The 19,298-nt window shown below is 48.5% G+C and overlaps 10 non-coding genes across 10 annotated transcripts; all 10 read right to left on the reverse strand.

Moving 5' to 3' along the window:
* Window positions 1-5,652: 5,652 nt before the first annotated feature.
* On the reverse strand, window positions 5,653-5,816 carry LOC137080336 (U1 spliceosomal RNA). The gene has a single exon (XR_010906189.1). It is a non-coding gene; the product is annotated as a U1 spliceosomal RNA (small nuclear RNA).
* A 466-nt stretch (window positions 5,817-6,282) lies between these two features.
* LOC137080052 (U2 spliceosomal RNA) lies at window positions 6,283-6,473 on the reverse strand. The gene has a single exon (XR_010905972.1). It is a non-coding gene; the product is annotated as a U2 spliceosomal RNA (small nuclear RNA).
* A 1,008-nt stretch (window positions 6,474-7,481) lies between these two features.
* Window positions 7,482-7,645, reverse strand: LOC137080337 (U1 spliceosomal RNA). Its single transcript, XR_010906190.1, has one exon. It is a non-coding gene; the product is annotated as a U1 spliceosomal RNA (small nuclear RNA).
* Window positions 7,646-8,115: 470 nt separating this feature from the next.
* Window positions 8,116-8,306, reverse strand: LOC137079779 (U2 spliceosomal RNA). The gene has a single exon (XR_010905716.1). It is a non-coding gene; the product is annotated as a U2 spliceosomal RNA (small nuclear RNA).
* Window positions 8,307-9,314: 1,008 nt separating this feature from the next.
* On the reverse strand, window positions 9,315-9,478 carry LOC137080338 (U1 spliceosomal RNA). Its single transcript, XR_010906191.1, has one exon. It is a non-coding gene; the product is annotated as a U1 spliceosomal RNA (small nuclear RNA).
* Window positions 9,479-9,948: 470 nt separating this feature from the next.
* On the reverse strand, window positions 9,949-10,132 carry LOC137080082 (U2 spliceosomal RNA). The gene has a single exon (XR_010905990.1). It is a non-coding gene; the product is annotated as a U2 spliceosomal RNA (small nuclear RNA).
* Window positions 10,133-16,613: 6,481 nt separating this feature from the next.
* Window positions 16,614-16,777, reverse strand: LOC137080340 (U1 spliceosomal RNA). The gene has a single exon (XR_010906193.1). It is a non-coding gene; the product is annotated as a U1 spliceosomal RNA (small nuclear RNA).
* A 470-nt stretch (window positions 16,778-17,247) lies between these two features.
* On the reverse strand, window positions 17,248-17,438 carry LOC137079780 (U2 spliceosomal RNA). Its single transcript, XR_010905717.1, has one exon. It is a non-coding gene; the product is annotated as a U2 spliceosomal RNA (small nuclear RNA).
* A 1,008-nt stretch (window positions 17,439-18,446) lies between these two features.
* On the reverse strand, window positions 18,447-18,610 carry LOC137080341 (U1 spliceosomal RNA). Its single transcript, XR_010906194.1, has one exon. It is a non-coding gene; the product is annotated as a U1 spliceosomal RNA (small nuclear RNA).
* A 466-nt stretch (window positions 18,611-19,076) lies between these two features.
* LOC137080053 (U2 spliceosomal RNA) lies at window positions 19,077-19,267 on the reverse strand. Its single transcript, XR_010905973.1, has one exon. It is a non-coding gene; the product is annotated as a U2 spliceosomal RNA (small nuclear RNA).
* Window positions 19,268-19,298: the final 31 nt, after the last annotated feature.

Genomic DNA, 19,298 nt, shown 5'->3' on the forward strand with positions numbered 1-19,298 from the left:
TAACCGCCCTGACCGGGAGGATCTCATGAGCCACCATCCATGACAAGTCCTTGTGTCCATTCTGGAGAGCGGGGTGAGCAGCATTCTTCCAGACCAATTTTGCCTCACTTAGAGTGAGGTTTGGAATTGGACTCACCGGTTCCCGGTCCTGCACAAAGGAGACAAGAGATTTGTGGTTGGTTAAAATGGTGACGTCTTGTTGTTCTAAAAAATGTTTCTTTAAAAACTTTTTTATAAAACTGTACTCTGTGGGTAGATTAAAAGATACTGGACTTCTCAAATCAATTGGTAAAATCTTCAGTGCTCTTAGGTAAGACCCCATCCAAAACCGTGCCATGGCTGCCGTCTTATTTTCTTTGGATGGGGTCGTGGCATATCTTAAATGTAGGGCGGTGAAGCGGCTGCCTAAAAACAGGTGGGGGTCTGGGAGCCCTTTTCCACCATTTTCTGGTCTCCTCTTGACCACGTCCCTCTTCAACCTCTCCCACTTGGACCCCCACAGGAAATAAAACACCGCCCTTTCTAATTTCTTTAGGAATTTCCTAGGTGGGATAAAAACAGAACAAACAAGTGACATTAGAGGTAAAATGATGGCTTTAAAAATTAAAACTTTGCCCTCCAAAGTCATCTGTCGTAGTCCCCAAAACCCCAGTCTTTTCCTAACTTTCCCTAATAAGTCAGTCCAGTTTTCCCGTCCACCCCCTTCCTTGTCAAATTTAACTCCTAAAATCTTAAAATCTGTCTCCTTAAAATCTACATTAAGTCCGCCTGTGTCTCTGTCGTCCCACGGTCCAAAGAGCAGGGCCTCGGACTTGCTTCTGTTGAGTTTTGCGCCCGAGGCCCGACCGTACCAGTCCGTCAAGTCCATAGCTCTTTGTATTGATAAAACGTCCGTGGCTAAAAGAGTTACGTCGTCCATGTAGAGCACACATGTCGCTGTCAGTCCACTGGTCCCTGGAATGTCTATTCCTTTTATCCATGTATCCCTTCTCAAGATCTGTGCCAGTGGCTCAATACAAGCCACATACAAAAGGGGGGATAAAGGACACCCCTGACGGACACCGCTGCGAATATTTACCGCTTTAGAGAGATGACCATTTACAAGGATTTTGCTGACTAAGCCCTCGTACAGCAGTCCCACCCAAGCTATGAACCTCTTCGGAAAACCCATTTTTTGCAGTACCTGAAACAGGTACTGGTGCGAGACTCGGTCAAAAGCTTTCTCAAAATCTAAATTTAGGACTACTAGCCGGATGTTTCTGTCTCTCGCAAAACAGATGGCATCTCTAATCAGAACCAGGCTGTCTGTTATCCTTCTTCCGGGCACAGCACAAGCTTGATCCGGGTGGATTACGTCCTCTAAAACTGTCGACATACGTGTGGCTAAAATCTTACTAAAAAGTTTACAATCAAAATTTAAAAGAGTGATTGGTCTCCAGTTTTTTAAGTCAGTCCGGTCTCCTGTTTTGTAAAGTAAAGAAACTATCCCTGTTCTAAAACTGTCTGGAAGTTTGTCAACCGTCTCAAAGTCTTTAAAAACAGTCAATAGTTCATGAGCTAAAATATCCCAAAAGGTTAGATAAAATTCCAGGGGGAGTCCATCTACTCCTGGGGACTTCCCCCTTTTAAAACTTTTGAGGGATTTGTGCATTTCTAAAATGGTAAAATCTTGGGTTAAAAGCTCATTTTCACTGTTGACTTTACTGACTATGAATTCTAAAACTTCCTTTACAGTATCACTGTTTACATATTTTGTACTATATAATTCTCTGTAAAAATCTTCAACCCCTTTTAAAATTTCCCTTGTCGTTTTCGCTTCCCCCCCTTCTACTTTTACATTGATTATATTCCTTCTTTGTGTCATTATCTTTTTAAAAAAGTACCTAGTACATTTTTCACCTTCTTCTATTTCTCTTTCTTTACTTCTTAAAATGACCCCTTTGCTCTGAAGACTGGATAAAACTGACATTTCTTTTTTAACCTCTTGTATTTCATCATTAAAATCAAAACCATTGTTAAAAAGGGTAAAATATCTCTGTAGTCTTTTTTGCAGCCCCATCATGTGTCTCCTTTCCTTATCTTTCTTTTCTTTACCTACTTTCCTAAAAAACTGTCTCGTCCGGTCTTTTACCATCTCCCACCAATGTGCATGTGTCTCATAAAAGTCTCGGAGGGTCTGCCATTGGCTGAACTGCTCCCTATATTCCTTTACTACGTCCTCATCTTCTAAGAGGGAGCAGTTCAGCTTCCACAGCCCTCCCCCTACCGTCACACCCGTGGGTAGTGAAAGGGTGCAGGATAGCATTAGGTGGTCAGAAAAGAAGAGGGGAGTCAATGTAGCATCGGTTGGCGGGCAGTCTCTTGTAAAAATATAGTCGATTCGAGAGGCTTTGGCGCCATCACTACTGAACCAAGTGTAGCCCTCCTCTCTTTGATGCATGTTTTTAAAACAGTCGACTAAATTAAAATCTCTAACTAAACCCTGTAATAAAACCGATGTCTTATCAATTTTAAAATCTTCTCCAACCCTCTTTCTATCTTTTTTTGATAACACACAATTAAAATCCCCTGCCACCACTACCGGAACTCTTCCTAACATGTGGGGCTGCAAGTCTTCTAAAAGCTCATACCTATCATTTTTTTCCGTAAAACCATACACATTAAGAACATTAAAATCTCTACCTAAAAAATTTAGATTTGCTAAAAGCGCTCGCCCTTCCCTCACCACCGTGCTGCCCTTCACCAAGATATTTGGGTTTTTAATTAAAATGGCAACACCGTCGTTCTTGTTAAGGTTTGAGCCGCTCCATATGGAGGGACCAGGGGACCATAGCTCCTCCATTTTTGTGTACCTGTTTAAAAAGGGTAGAGCACACTCCTGTAATAAAAACAAATCTGATTTGCAAGTATTTAAAAAGGATAAAATGCTCTGTGCTCGTATGGTGGCTCTCACGCTTCTCACATTTATGGTTGAAATGGTGAGGGCCATGAGCAGTGTTATTAAAAAGGTATGAGACATTTAAGACAATGATAAAAAGACTACAATAAAACCATTAAAAAACGTATTATGTTATATCTTGTTTCACCTGCTTTTCCTTTCTCCCCTGAGGACTGGGGTCGGGAAAGCAAGTGCTCACCACCTCAGGAGCTACAGAGGAATCCTCTTGCATCTCCTTTGGTGATGATGTTCTTAGCTTTATGTGCAAAAAGGATACCTCATTTGGGGATTCTAGGGGCCATATATGTTCCAGATCTTCCAAAACGGAACTATCTGGACTATGTGCTGCCCTAGCTTTCTTCTCCTCTATGTCAGATAGAGGAGATCCCGCAGGTCTTTTTTGCACCTGAGCATTTGGGAGTGAAACGTTAATTTCACTCCCACTGGATTCCACCGCTAGGTCTGAAACCGTTTCTAGGGAGGAAACTGTTGTTTCCTCTCTTTCCTCTTCTTCCATTTCTATCACATGTTCTATTGTTTCCTCCCTTTCCTCTTCTTCCATTTCTTTGTCAGGTTCTGTTGGAGAACATGACTCCGCCCCTGTGGCCGCCCCACTTCCTTGTTCCTGACCACTCCCTGAGGCTGGCTGGGAAATTGAAATTCCCGCCAAATCCTCAGGGACCGCCTCCTCTCTTTGTTCTTTTGATTGTTCTGGTTGTGGGGCGGCCATTTTGTTGCCTTTGAGTTTGTTGGCAAAACTTTTTGGGCAATCTCTGTAGAGATGGTTTGATTCTCCACATAGGTTGCACCGCCTGCCATTGGTACAATCATCAAAAATGTGCCCAATTTCTTTACACTTCCCACACACTAACTCTTGGCATGCATCAGCTAGATGCCCAACTCTTCCACATTTCCTACACAACTTAGGCATCCCTTGGTAGTGTATGTAGCCTCTGTTTTCTCCCAGCACAATCATGGAAGGCAGATGTTTCAGGCCTTGGTAGCCCCCAGCCTCTTCCCATTGTTTAATGGGAATCCGCCAGGAGCAGTTCCAAATGCCGTCCTCATCTAGCACTTTGATAGGCTGGCTTCTAACAGTGCAAAATCTACCCAACCAGACACAAATATCATCCCCTGTCACTGTTTCGTTAAACATTCTGACAATCACAGTTTTAAGTGTGTTATCTGAAAGTTTTTCCACAGTGAACATGGAGAACTGGGCCTTAACAGAGTCAAACCTTTGCCAAAAGTCATTCAGCAGGGAAGCAGTTTTAAAACTCAAATCAAAACCCTTGTTCAGGGGCAGAGTCATCAAACAGTTTAAATCCTCAGGTCTAAAATTGAGGGTTTTCTGGATCAGCTTCCTGGAGAAGTCTAGACGAGACAACCCCAGGAGCTTACCATCCACCTCTCTAAATAAAAAGCGCACGCTGTGGTGCCTCCGCATGCCAGCACGAGCAGCCGACATGGTGGAGGCACCAACAGCCTAAAAACTGTAAAATAACAATAAATACAATAAATAGATAAAATAATAAAAGTCTTACCTTAAAAACTGTTGAACCGTAAAAAAGCAGGATCACTCTACCTCTCAGAAGTTGTGCGGCTCGGGACACAAAAGGATCTCGAGCCAGGAAACCTCAGAGAGGCGATCGCAGTCTCAACCGTTCGACCAGATACTTGATCTTAGCCAAAAGGCCGAGAAGCGATGACACAATGACGCAGCGGCAGGGGAGCCGGCAAAGGCGACGCCCATCTGGGAAGCGGTGAGGGGGGAGGGTTGGCAAAGGCCTTACGTCGTAGAGACCTGAAACTTTGAGGGATGGTACTAGCCACTCGCTCTACAACATCACCAAGGCTGGCCCCCCGATGGGCCCGGCACGAAATGGCTCGTAGCTCCCAAACCGCACGCCGCAGAACCAAGTGTCTTATATCATCGGAATCCTTGGCTCGAGCCGAGCGAGACGCATGCCTCGGATTCGAAGGTTGCGCTGGCGAAATTTTCGGGTATTTGGGATTTTGTGAAAAACCTACTTTTGCACACTAGTCCTAGGTCTTTTGCCCGATCTGGCCCAAACCAGTGCAGAAAGATTCTCTGGAGTCTGACTGTCCGTCCAGATTGGAAAAAAAGTGGGAATTTCGATTCAGCTTGGCGGCGGCAGGCCGAAACCTACGGGCTGGGCGAGGCGGGGTCTGCTAGAACGGCTATAGCTCTTGGACGGAACGAGACAATTTCACCCAAGCCGGTACACCCGTGCACGGGCTCAGTCTGGGGTCAGGCGAGAAAGGACGCGGTGAATGGCCACCTAGTGGCGCTTTAAAATGAAAAAGCAACAACATGAGAGCGGCTATAGGCGAACGTATGTCGCGTGCTTTTTCACAGCACGCGCACGAGACAGTCGTACCATACGACAGAAAACCTCCATCCGAACAACTTTGCCTTTGGGACCACTGCTGTCAATCAACTCGTCCGTTGAATATCAAAGTTTGTGGGAAAAACCACATTCGGCAAACCGGTCGCAGGTTTCGACAACCTCGATGAAAACAAACGCAGTTCAGTTCTCTGAACTCTCCGGGTCACTGGCTGACACAGCAGAAAGAGACAGAAACATAACAAAACTGGTGCAACTTCACCCTTTGGGGCAGTGGGCGGCGCCACAAGCGTCAAGAACCGCACGCTTTTTCCCTCCACGCTATCTGCTTTTAACCAGTGTGTACAGGGGAGAGCGCGAACGCAGTCCCCCACTACCATAAATTATGCAGTCGAGATTCCCACATTTGGGGAATTCGCAGGGGTCAGCACAACCGGAGTGCAATGGCCGAGCCTCGCCCTGGGTGAACCACCTTCCTGATCATGGTGTCTCCCCTGCCAGGTAAGTATGAGTTGCCTGGCCTCCAGGCAGAGGCGCCCTATCCCCCTTCGCCATCCTCAAACACGGTGACCTTCCCCTCCCCCAAGAAAAGGAAGGACGGGGCACCTTCCATTGCTTGACTGCTGCGTGCGTGCGTGCGTGACCTTGATTTGAATCAGGTGTCCCTAATCCATCCAACACAAACCCCTGATTCGACTCATCAGCTCGTTGGTAAAGACTCTCAAATAAGAGGGACATCAAAAAACGTGCTGTGACGGTGATGAGTCAGCCGGCCGGCAACCGACGCTTTTGTTCTTCTTTTTTCCCTATGCTCATATGACCGCAGCTTGCTGCTTTCTCTGTGGCACGGTCATCGTTGCGTCACCTCATCGTCATTCTGTATGCGCTTCCTGCGTATTTCTGTATTCTCTGACAAAATTCCAGTGGTGTTGTTGGTTCTTCTATTAGTCACAACAATTCGCAGTCCCCAAAAAGGGGAAGCACACCGTTCCTGGAGGCACTGCAATACCAGGTCGATGCGTGGAGTGGACGGAGCAAGCCCCGGTCCAGGCTCCATGTGCCAAAAATCAATTTAATATGCAGTCCCCGGATAGGGGACGTATCAGATATTAAACTGATAAGAACAGATACTACACTTGATCTTAGCCAAAAGGCCGAGAAGCGATGACCCAATGACGCAGCGGCAGGGGAGCCGGCAAAGGCGACGCCCATCTGGGAAGCGGTGAGGGGGGGAGGGTTGGCAAAGGCCTTACGTCGTAGAGACCTGAAACTTTGAGGGATGGTACTAGCCACTCGCTCTACAACATCACCAAGGCTGGCCCCCCGATGGGCCCGGCACGAAATGGCTCGTAGCTCCCAAACCGCACGCCGCAGAACCAAGTGTCTTATATCATCGGAATCCTTGGCTCGAGCCGAGCGAGACGCATGCCTCGGATTCGAAGGTTGCGCTGGCGAAATTTTCGGGTATTTGGGATTTTGTGAAAAACCTACTTTTGCACACTAGTCCTAGGTCTTTTGCCCGATCTGGCCCAAACCAGTGCAGAAAGATTCTCTGGAGTCTGACTGTCCGTCCAGATCGGAAAAAAAGTGGGAATTTCGATTCAGCTTGGCGGCGGCAGGCCGAAACCTACGGGCTGGGCGAGGCGGGGTCTGCTAGAACGGCTATAGCTCTTGGACGGAACGAGACAATTTCACCCAAGCCGGTACACCCGTGCACGGGCTCAGTCTGGGGTCAGGCGAGAAAGGACGCGGTGAATGGCCACCTAGTGGCGCTTTAAAATGAAAAAGCAACAACATGAGAGCGGCTATAGGCGAACGTATGTCGCGTGCTTTTTCACAGCACGCGCACGAGACAGTCGTACCATACGACAGAAAACCTCCATCCGAACAACTTTGCCTTTGGGACCACTGCTGTCAATCAACTCGTCCGTTGAATATCAAAGTTTGTGGGAAAAACCACATTCGGCAAACCGGTCGCAGGTTTCGACAACCTCGATGAAAACAAACGCAGTTCAGTTCTCTGAACTCTCCGGGTCACTGGCTGACACAGCAGAAAGAGACAGAAACATAACAAAACTGGTGCAACTTCACCCTTTGGGGCAGTGGGCGGCGCCACAAGCGTCAAGAACTGCACGCTTTTTCCCTCCACGCTATCTGCTTTTAACCAGTGTGTACAGGGGAGAGCGCGAACGCAGTCCCCCACTACCATAAATTATGCAGTCGAGATTCCCACATTTGGGGAATTCGCAGGGGTCAGCACAACCGGAGTGCAATGGCCGAGCCTCGCCCTGGGTGAACCACCTTCCTGATCATGGTGTCTCCCCTGCCAGGTAAGTATGAGTTGCCTGGCCTCCAGGCAGAGGCGCCCTATCCCCCTTCGCCATCCTCAAACACGGTGACCTTCCCCTCCCCCAAGAAAAGGAAGGACGGGGCACCTTCCATTGCTTGACTGCTGCGTGCGTGCGTGCGTGACCTTGATTTGAATCAGGTGTCCCTAATCCATCCAACACAAACCCCTGATTCGACTCATCAGCTCGTTGGTAAAGACTCTCAAATAAGAGGGACATCAAAAAACGTGCTGTGACGGTGATGAGTCAGCCGGCCGGCAACCGACGCTTTTGTTCTTCTTTTTTCCCTATGCTCATATGACCGCAGCTTGCTGCTTTCTCTGTGGCACGGTCATCGTTGCGTCACCTCATCGTCATTCTGTATGCGCTTCCTGCGTATTTCTGTATTCTCTGACAAAAAAAATTCCAGTGGTGTTGTTGGTTCTTCTATTAGTCACAACAATTCGCAGTCCCCAAAAAGGGGAAGCACACCGTTCCTGGAGGCACTGCAATACCAGGTCGATGCGTGGAGTGGACGGAGCAAGCCCCGGTTCCGGCTCCATGTGCCAAAAATCAATTTAATATGCAGTCCCCGGATAGGGGACGTATCAGATATTAAACTGATAAGAACAGATACTACACTTGATCTTAGCCAAAAGGCCGAGAAGCGATGACACAATGACGCAGCGGCAGGGGAGCCGGCAAAGGCGACGCCCATCTGGGAAGCGGTGAGGGGGGGAGGGTTGGCAAAGGCCTTACGTCGTAGAGACCTGAAACTTTGAGGGATGGTACTAGCCACTCGCTCTACAACATCACCAAGGCTGGCCCCCCGATGGGCCCGGCACGAAATGGCTCGTAGCTCCCAAACCGCACGCCGCAGAACCAAGTGTCTTATATCATCGGAATCCTTGGCTCGAGCCGAGCGAGACGCATGCCTCGGATTCGAAGGTTGCGCTGGCGAAATTTTCGGGTATTTGGGATTTTGTGAAAAACCTACTTTTGCACACTAGTCCTAGGTCTTTTGCCCGATCTGGCCCAAACCAGTGCAGAAAGATTCTCTGGAGTCTGACTGTCCGTCCAGATCGGAAAAAAAGTGGGAATTTCGATTCAGCTTGGCGGCGGCAGGCCGAAACCTACGGGCTGGGCGAGGCGGGGTCTGCTAGAACGGCTATAGCTCTTGGACGGAACGAGACAATTTCACCCAAGCCGGTACACCCGTGCACGGGCTCAGTCTGGGGTCAGGCGAGAAAGGACGCGGTGAATGGCCACCTAGTGGCGCTTTAAAATGAAAAAGCAACAACATGAGAGCGGCTATAGGCGAACGTATGTCGCGTGCTTTTTCACAGCACGCGCACGAGACAGTCGTACCATACGACAGAAAACCTCCATCCGAACAACTTTGCCTTTGGGACCACTGCTGTCAATCAACTCGTCCGTTGAATATCAAAGTTTGTGGGAAAAACCACATTCGGCAAACCGGTCGCAGGTTTCGACAACCTCGATGAAAACAAACGCAGTTCAGTTCTCTGAACTCTCCGGGTCACTGGCTGACACAGCAGAAAGAGACAGAAACATAACAAAACTGGTGCAACTTCACCCTTTGGGGCAGTGGGCGGCGCCACAAGCGTCAAGAACCGCACGCTTTTTCCCTCCACGCTATCTGCTTTTAACCAGTGTGTACAGGGGAGAGCGCGAACGCAGTCCCCCACTACCATAAATTATGCAGTCGAGATTCCCACATTTGGGGAATTCGCAGGGGTCAGCACAACCGGAGTGCAATGGCCGAGCCTCGCCCTGGGTGAACCACCTTCCTGATCATGGTGTCTCCCCTGCCAGGTAAGTATGAGTTGCCTGGCCTCCAGGCAGAGGCGCCCTATCCCCCTTCGCCATCCTCAAACACGGTGACCTTCCCCTCCCCCAAGAAAAGGAAGGACGGGGCACCTTCCATTGCTTGACTGCTGCGTGCGTGCGTGCGTGACCTTGATTTGAATCAGGTGTCCCTAATCCATCCAACACAAACCCCTGATTCGACTCATCAGCTCGTTGGTAAAGACTCTCAAATAAGAGGGACATCAAAAAACGTGCTGTGACGGTGATGAGTCAGCCGGCCGGCAACCGACGCTTTTGTTCTTCTTTTTTCCCTATGCTCATATGACCGCAGCTTGCTGCTTTCTCTGTGGCACGGTCATCGTTGCGTCACCTCATCGTCATTCTGTATGCGCTTCCTGCGTATTTCTGTATTCTCTGACAAAAAAAATTCCAGTGGTGTTGTTGGTTCTTCTATTAGTCACAACAATTCGCAGTCCCCAAAAAGGGGAAGCACACCGTTCCTGGAGGCACTGCAATACCAGGTCGATGCGTGGAGTGGACGGAGCAAGCCCCGGTTCCGGCTCCATGTGCCAAAAATCAATTTAATATGCAGTCCCCGGATAGGGGACGTATCAGATATTAAACTGATAAGAACAGATTTTTTTTTTTTTTCTTTCGAAAAAAGTTTTATTGTCACACATTTCTTTTTTTCCATTCAAACCTCACATTTCTTTTCTTTTTAAACATACATGTTTACACAGATTAAAACCAACAGTTTTGCATTCTTAGTTAAAATCAGTCAGTGTAGTGTGTTGTGTAAAGTCCATGTATGCAAGTCAGTGTGGTGTTAGAAAAAGGGATAAAAGTATAAATAGCAAATAAATACAAGCCAGTTAAAACACAATAAAATCATTCTGTTTAAAAATCTCTGTTGTGCAGGACCGGGGGTGAGTCCCTATCAAGAATGTCCATTCACTCCAGGTCTCCAGAACAGGTTCAGGACTCCCCGCTTCAAAGGCCCAGCGGAAATCCCCTCTCCTCCGGCCCGCTGGCCCGCTGTTCCCGTAGCCAGAGTGGTGAGGGTGCATCTACGGGCGGCCAAGGTCGGTGGTGGCCGGGACCTCTTTGTGCAGCCTCGGCCCCCCCGTCCGAATGACGACGTGCGGCCCACCCTGCAGCGTTGATCTTATCTTCTGCTCGCTCGCGTGGAGGGGGACCGTCACGCGTTTCCCCACCAGCAGGTTTCTGGTGACCCAGATGGCATCCTTTATCAGGTTGAGGGTGAGCCAGAGCGAGGCAAATTCTTGCGATGTTTGGGCTTTGAGGCCCTGACCCACCCCCAGGATGGCGAGCTTGTAGTCCACCTGGGCCCCACCCGCTGGCAGGCACGGGAAAAACAGGGGGCCGGCCCTGGCCCACAGGTCCCGCGCAGCACCGCACTCCCAGAGCAGATGGTGGACGGTCTCCGGGTGGTTGCACCCGGACCGTGGGCAGATGGAGTTTTTGGCCATGCCTCTGGAGTGCATAACCGCCCTGACCGGGAGGATCTCATGAGCCACCATCCACGATAAGTCCTTGTGTCTGTTCTGGAGAGCTGGGTGGGCTGCGTTCCTCCAAACGTCTTTGGCCTCACTTAGTGTGAGGCCTGGAACTGGACTCACCACTTCCCGGTCCTGCACAAGAGAGATGAGGGATTTGTGGTTAGTTAAAATGCTTGCATCATTTGTCTCTAAAAGGAATTTTTTTAAAAATTTCTTTATAAAACTGTACTCTTTTGGCAAATTAAAAGACACTGGGGTTTTCAGGTCGATTGATAAAATTTTTTTATGCTTCTTAGGTAGGACCCCATCCAGAAACGAGCCATGGCCGCTGTCTTATTCTCTCTGGATGGGGTCAGCGCATATCCGATGTGGAGGGCGGTAAAGCGGCTACCTAAAAACAAGTGGGGGTCCGGGAGGCCTTTTCCGCCATTTTCCTTTCTTTTTTTAAAGACCTCCCTTTTTACTCGTTCCCATTTGGACCCCCACAGGAAATAAAATACCGCCCTCTCCAGGTTGGCCAGGAATCGCCTTGGGGGACTAAAAACAGAAGAAACAAGTAAAATTAGTGGTAAAATTACAGCTTTAAAAACTAAAACCTTGCCTTCAATTGTCAGTTGTCTGAGTCCCCAAAACCCCAGTCTTTGCCTAACTTTCCCTAAGATGTCAGTCCAGTTTCCCCGTCCTCCACCCTCTCTGTCAAATTTTACTCCTAAAACTGTCAGGTCGTTGCCTTTAAAATCCAAATCCAGTCCGCCTGTGTCCACGTTTCCCCACGGCCCGAAGAGCTGGGCCTCGGACTTACTCCTGTTGAGCTTAGCGCCCGAGGCCCGACCGTACCAGTCAGTCAAGTCAAGTGCTCTTCGTACTGATAAAAGGTCAGTCGCTAAAAGGGTTACGTCGTCCATATATAAAACACAGGTTGCGGTCAGTCCACCAGTCCCTGGGACGTCCAGTCCTTTAATCCATTTATCCCTTCTCAAGATTTGTGCCAGTGGCTCAATGCAGGCCACATACAGTAGGGGAGATAAAGGACACCCCTGACGGACGCCGCTGTGAATGTTTACAGCTTTGGATAAATGCCCATTAACTGCAAATTTACTGACTAGACTGTTGTATAGCAGTCCCACCCAAGCTATAAACCTCCCTGGGAACCCCATTTTTTCCAGTACCTTAAAAAGGAACTGGTGCGAGATGCGGTCAAAAGCTTTTTCAAAATCTAAATTTAGGACTACTAGCCGAATGTTTCTGTCTCTCGCGTAACAGATGGCGTCTCTAATCAGTACCAGGCTGTCTGTGATCTTCCTACCGGGCACAGCGCATGCTTGATCCAGGTGGATTACGTCCTCTAAAACAGTTGACATGCGTGTAGCTAAAATCTTACTAAAAAGTTTACAATCAAAATTTAAAAGCGTGATTGGTCTCCAGTTCTTCAAGTCAGTCCTGTCTCCTTTTTTATATAAAAGCGAAACTATCCCTACTCTAAAGCTGTCCGGAAGTCTGTCGAGAGTCTCAAATTCTTTAAAAACTGTCAGTAAGTCATGTGCTAAAATGTCCCAGAAAGTCAAATAAAACTCCAAGGGAAGTCCATCCATTCCTGGGGACTTCCCTTTTTTAAAACTTTTGAGAGATTTATTTAATTCTAAAAGAGTAAAATCCTGGGCTAAAAGCACATTTGGACTCTTTATCTTTGTTTCTAAAAATTCTAAAACTTCATTTAAGATGCCATTGTGTACATTCTTTGGGCTGTATAAATCACTATAAAAAAGTTCTATTTCCCCTAAAATGTCCTCCATATTTTTTGCCTCCCTCCCTCTAAAAGTTTTTAAGATTGTTATTGAGCCTCCCCGTGAAATAGTCTTTTTAAAAAAATATCTTGTACACTTTTCTCCTTCTTCTATCTCTTTTTCTTTGCATCTTAAAATTACTCCCTTACTTTGAGTTTCGGATAAAACTGACATTTCTTTCTTTACTTCCTTTATTTCCTCCTTAAAATCCAATCCATTATTTAAAAGGTTAAAATATCTCTGCAGTCTTTTTTGCAGCCCCATCATGCGTCTTTTTTCTTTATTCTTTTTCTCCTTTCCTATTTTTCTAAAAAAATGTCCTGTCCTTTGTTTTACCATCTCCCACCACTGTGCTCGTGAGTCAAAAAAGTCTTGGAGGGTCTGCCATTGGCTGAACTGCTCCCTATACTCTCGAACCACTTCCTCATCTTTTAATAGGGAGCAGTTCAGCTTCCACAGCCCTCCCCCTACTGTCACACCCGTGGGTAGTGAAAGGGTGCAGGAGACCATCATGTGGTCAGTGAAGAAAAGGGGGGTCAATGTTGCATCGGTTGGCGGGCAGTCCCTTGTAAAAATATAGTCGATACGAGAGGCTCTGGCGCCATCACCACTGAACCAGGTGTAGCCCTCCTCTCTCTGATGCATTGTTTTAAAACAGTCGACTAACTTAAAATCTTTGACCAATTTATTTAATAAAACCGATGTCTTGTCGACCTTAAAATCTTCTCCTACCCTTTTCCTATCTTTTTTTGTTAAAACACAGTTAAAATCCCCTGCTACCACTAGGGGAGCCCTACCTAACATGTGGGGCTGCAAATCTTCTAAAAGCTTGTATCTGTCATTTTTACTTGTGTAACCATACAAATTTAAAACATTAAAATCCTTACCTAAAAAAGTCAGATTAACTAAAATTGCCCGCCCATCCCTCACCACAGTGCTGCCCTTCACCAAGATGTTGGGATTTTTTTATTAAAATGGCCACACCGTCATTTCTGTTAAAATTGGAGCCACTCCAGATGGAGGGTCCTTTGGTCCACAGCTCTTCCCATTTTCTGTAATTGGTTAAAAAGGGCAGAGCACACTCTTGCAATAAATAGATGTCTGACTTAAAATTATTTAAACATGATAAAACACTCTGTGCTCGCAAAGTAGACCTCACACTTCTCACATTGATTGTAGACATAGTGAGGGCCATGAGCAGTATGGTTAAAAATACAAGCATTGATGAAAATAAAAACAGATAAAAAGACTACAGAAATTGCATTAAAATCATGTTACTTCTTGTTGCACCTGCCTTTCCTTTTCCCCAGATAAACTGGGGTCAGGAGGGCAAGTGCTCGCCGCCTCAGAATCCACAGAGGAAACCTCTTGTGGATCCTTTGGTGACGATGTTCTTAGCTTAAAGTGCAGAAAGGAGACTTCATTTGGAGAGTCTGCAGGCCACATACGGTTCAGATCTTCCGAAGAGGAACTATCTGGCCGATGCGATGCCCGCAGCCTTTTCTCCTCTGTTTGAAGCAGAGGAGATCTCGCAGACCTTTTCTGCACTTGAGCATTTGGGAGTGAACACTCGGTTTCACTCCCACTATCCACCCCACTAACCTCCGATACGGTGTAGAGGGAGGAAGCCGTTTCATCTTCCTCCTCCTCCATTTTGTCTTTGCTTTTTTCTTGTTGGGGAGTGGCTTCCTCCCCCTTTTCATTAACGAATTCTGACTCCGCCCCTGTGGCCGCCCCACTTCTTTCTTCTTGTCCAATCCCTGAGGCTGGCTGGGAATGTGAAATTCCCGCCAAAACCTCAGGGCCCGCCTCCTCCTCTCTTTGTTCTTTTGATTGTTCCTTTGGTGGGGCGGCCCTTTTGTTCCCTTTCAACTTGTTGGCAAAACTTTTAGGGCAATCTCTGTAGAAATGGTTAGCATCTCCACAGAGATTACACCGTCTGCCATTGGTACATTCCTCAAAAATGTGACCAATTTCTCTGCACTTCCTACACACAATTTCTTGGCATGCCTCAGCGAGGTGTCCCATTTTCCCACATTTTCGGCACAATTTGGGCATTCCCTGATAATGAATGTAGCCGCGGTTCTCTCCCAGCACAATCATTGAGGGTAAATGACTCAGACCCTGGAATCCACTTGGATCTTCCCACTGTTTAATGGGAACTCTCCAAGCGCAATTCCAGATGCCGTCTTCGTCAAGCACCTTGACTGGTGGACTTCGAACCGTGCAAAATCTACCCAGCCATACAGCAACATCATCTCCACTCACTGTTTCATTGAACATTCTAACAATCACTGTTTTAATAGAATTGTCAGAAAGTTTCTCAACATTGAACATGGAGAACTGGGTCTTGCAATGCTCAAATCGTTGCCAGAAATCTTGCAACAAGGAAGCAGATCTAAAACTGACATCGAAACCTTTGTTCAGGGGCAGAGTCATTAAACAATTTAAATCACTGGCATTAAAATTGAGGGTTTTTTGGATGAGCTTCCTGGAGAAGTCTAAACGAGACAACCCCAGGAGCTTACCCTCCACCTCTCTAAATAAAAATCGCACGCTGTGGTGCCTCCGCATGCCGGCACGAGCAGCCGACATGGTGGAGGCACCGACAGCCTAAAAAAAAACGTAAAAGAACAATAAATACAATAAATAGATAAAAGACTAAAAGTCTTACCTTAAAACTGCTAACCTGTAAAACCAGCAGGGTCACTCTCCCTCTAAAAAGTTGTACGGCTCGGGACACCAGAAGCTCTCGAGCCAGGAAACCTTAAAGAGGCGATCGCAGTCTCAACCGTTCGACAAGACACTTGATCTTAGCCAAAAGGCCGAGAAGCGATGACACAATGACGCAGCGGCAGGGGAGCCGGCAAAGGCGACGCCCATCTGGGAAGCGGTGAGGGGGGGAGGGTTGGCAAAGGCCTTACGTCGTAGAGACCTGAAACTTTGAGGGATGGTACTAGCCACTCGCTCTACAACATCACCAAGGCTGGCCCCCCGATGGGCCCGGCACGAAATGGCTCGTAGCTCCCAAACCGCACGCCGCAGAACCAAGTGTCTTATATCATCGGAATCCTTGGCTCGAGCCGAGCGAGACGCATGCCTCGGATTCGAAGGTTGCGCTGGCGAAATTTTCGGGTATTTGGGATTTTGTGAAAAACCTACTTTTGCACACTAGTCCTAGGTCTTTTGCCCGATCTGGCCCAAACCAGTGCAGAAAGATTCTCTGGAGTCTGACTGTCCGTCCAGATCGGAAAAAAAGTGGGAATTTCGATTCAGCTTGGCGGCGGCAGGCCGAAACCTACGGGCTGGGCGAGGCGGGGTCTGCTAGAACGGCTATAGCTCTTGGACGGAACGAGACAATTTCACCCAAGCCGGTACACCCGTGCACGGGCTCAGTCTGGGGTCAGGCGAGAAAGGACGCGGTGAATGGCCACCTAGTGGCGCTTTAAAATGAAAAAGCAACAACATGAGAGCGGCTATAGGCGAACGTATGTCGCGTGCTTTTTCACAGCACGCGCACGAGACAGTCGTACCATACGACAGAAAACCTCCATCCGAACAACTTTGCCTTTGGGACCACTGCTGTCAATCAACTCGTCCGTTGAATATCAAAGTTTGTGGGAAAAACCACATTCGGCAAACCGGTCGCAGGTTTCGACAACCTCGATGAAAACAAACGCAGTTCAGTTCTCTGAACTCTCCGGGTCACTGGCTGACACAGCAGAAAGAGACAGAAACATAACAAAACTGGTGCAACTTCACCCTTTGGGGCAGTGGGCGGCGCCACAAGCGTCAAGAACCGCACGCTTTTTCCCTCCACGCTATCTGCTTTTAACCAGTGTGTACAGGGGAGAGCGCGAACGCAGTCCCCCACTACCATAAATTATGCAGTCGAGATTCCCACATTTGGGGAATTCGCAGGGGTCAGCACAACCGGAGTGCAATGGCCGAGCCTCGCCCTGGGTGAACCACCTTCCTGATCATGGTGTCTCCCCTGCCAGGTAAGTATGAGTTGCCTGGCCTCCAGGCAGAGGCGCCCTATCCCCCTTCGCCATCCTCAAACACGGTGACCTTCCCCTCCCCCAAGAAAAGGAAGGACGGGGCACCTTCCATTGCTTGACTGCTGCGTGCGTGCGTGCGTGACCTTGATTTGAATCAGGTGTCCCTAATCCATCCAACACAAACCCCTGATTCGACTCATCAGCTCGTTGGTAAAGACTCTCAAATAAGAGGGACATCAAAAAACGTGCTGTGACGGTGATGAGTCAGCCGGCCGGCAACCGACGCTTTTGTTCTTCTTTTTTCCCTATGCTCATATGACCGCAGCTTGCTGCTTTCTCTGTGGCACGGTCATCGTTGCGTCACCTCATCGTCATTCTGTATGCGCTTCCTGCGTATTTCTGTATTCTCTGACAAAAAAAATTCCAGTGGTGTTGTTGGTTCTTCTATTAGTCACAACAATTCGCAGTCCCCAAAAAGGGGAAGCACACCGTTCCTGGAGGCACTGCAATACCAGGTCGATGCGTGGAGTGGACGGAGCAAGCCCCGGTTCCGGCTCCATGTGCCAAAAATCAATTTAATATGCAGTCCCCGGATAGGGGACGTATCAGATATTAAACTGATAAGAACAGATACTACACTTGATCTTAGCCAAAAGGCCGAGAAGCGATGACACAATGACGCAGCGGCAGGGGAGCCGGCAAAGGCGACGCCCATCTGGGAAGCGGTGAGGGGGGGAGGGTTGGCAAAGGCCTTACGTCGTAGAGACCTGAAACTTTGAGGGATGGTACTAGCCACTCGCTCTACAACATCACCAAGGCTGGCCCCCCGATGGGCCCGGCACGAAATGGCTCGTAGCTCCCAAACCGCACGCCGCAGAACCAAGTGTCTTATATCATCGGAATCCTTGGCTCGAGCCGAGCGAGACGCATGCCTCGGATTCGAAGGTTGCGCTGGCGAAATTTTCGGGTATTTGGGATTTTGTGAAAAACCTACTTTTGCACACTAGTCCTAGGTCTTTTGCCCGATCTGGCCCAAACCAGTGCAGAAAGATTCTCTGGAGTCTGACTGTCCGTCCAGATCGGAAAAAAAGTGGGAATTTCGATTCAGCTTGGCGGCGGCAGGCCGAAACCTACGGGCTGGGCGAGGCGGGGTCTGCTAGAACGGCTATAGCTCTTGGACGGAACGAGACAATTTCACCCAAGCCGGTACACCCGTGCACGGGCTCAGTCTGGGGTCAGGCGAGAAAGGACGCGGTGAATGGCCACCTAGTGGCGCTTTAAAATGAAAAAGCAACAACATGAGAGCGGCTATAGGCGAACGTATGTCGCGTGCTTTTTCACAGCACGCGCACGAGACAGTCGTACCATACGACAGAAAACCTCCATCCGAACAACTTTGCCTTTGGGACCACTGCTGTCAATCAACTCGTCCGTTGAATATCAAAGTTTGTGGGAAAAACCACATTCGGCAAACCGGTCGCAGGTTTCGACAACCTCGATGAAAACAAACGCAGTTCAGTTCTCTGAACTCTCCGGGTCACTGGCTGACACAGCAGAAAGAGACAGAAACATAACAAAACTGGTGCAACTTCACCCTTTGGGGCAGTGGGCGGCGCCACAAGCGTCAAGAACCGCACGCTTTTTCCCTCCACGCTATCTGCTTTTAACCAGTGTGTACAGGGGAGAGCGCGAACGCAGTCCCCCACTACCATAAATTATGCAGTCGAGATTCCCACATTTGGGGAATTCGCAGGGGTCAGCACAACCGGAGTGCAATGGCCGAGCCTCGCCCTGGGTGAACCACCTTCCTGATCATGGTGTCTCCCCTGCCAGGTAAGTATGAGTTGCCTGGCCTCCAGGCAGAGGCGCCCTATCCCCCTTCGCCATCCTCAAACACGGTGACCTTCCCCTCCCCCAAGAAAAGGAAGGACGGGGCACCTTCCATTGCTTGACTGCTGCGTGCGTGCGTGCGTGACCTTGATTTGAATCAGGTGTCCCTAATCCATCCAACACAAACCCCTGATTCGACTCATCAGCTCGTTGGTAAAGACTCTCAAATAAGAGGGACATCAAAAAACGTGCTGTGACGGTGATGAGTCAGCCGGCCGGCAACCGACGCTTTTGTTCTTCTTTTTTCCCTATGCTCATATGACCGCAGCTTGCTGCTTTCTCGCACGGTCATCGTTGCGTCACCTCATCGTCATTCTGTATGCGCTTCCTGCGTATTTCTGTATTCTCTGACAAAAAAAATTCCAGTGGTGTTGTTGGTTCTTCTATTAGTCACAACAATTCGCAGTCCCCAAAAAGGGGAAGCACACCGTTCCTGGAGGCACTGCAATACCAGGTCGATGCGTGGAGTGGACGGAGCAAGCGCCGGTTCCGGCTCCATGTGCCAAAAATCAATTTAATATGCAGTCCCCGGATAGGGGACGTATCAGATATTAAACTGATAAGAACAGATACTACACTTGATCTTAGCCAAAAGGCCGAGAAGCGATGACACAATGACGCAGCGGCAGGGGAGCCGGC

Source organism: Pseudorasbora parva, chromosome 6, assembly GCF_024679245.1.
Source record: "Pseudorasbora parva isolate DD20220531a chromosome 6, ASM2467924v1, whole genome shotgun sequence".
Classification (NCBI taxonomy): domain Eukaryota; kingdom Metazoa; phylum Chordata; class Actinopteri; order Cypriniformes; family Gobionidae; genus Pseudorasbora; species Pseudorasbora parva.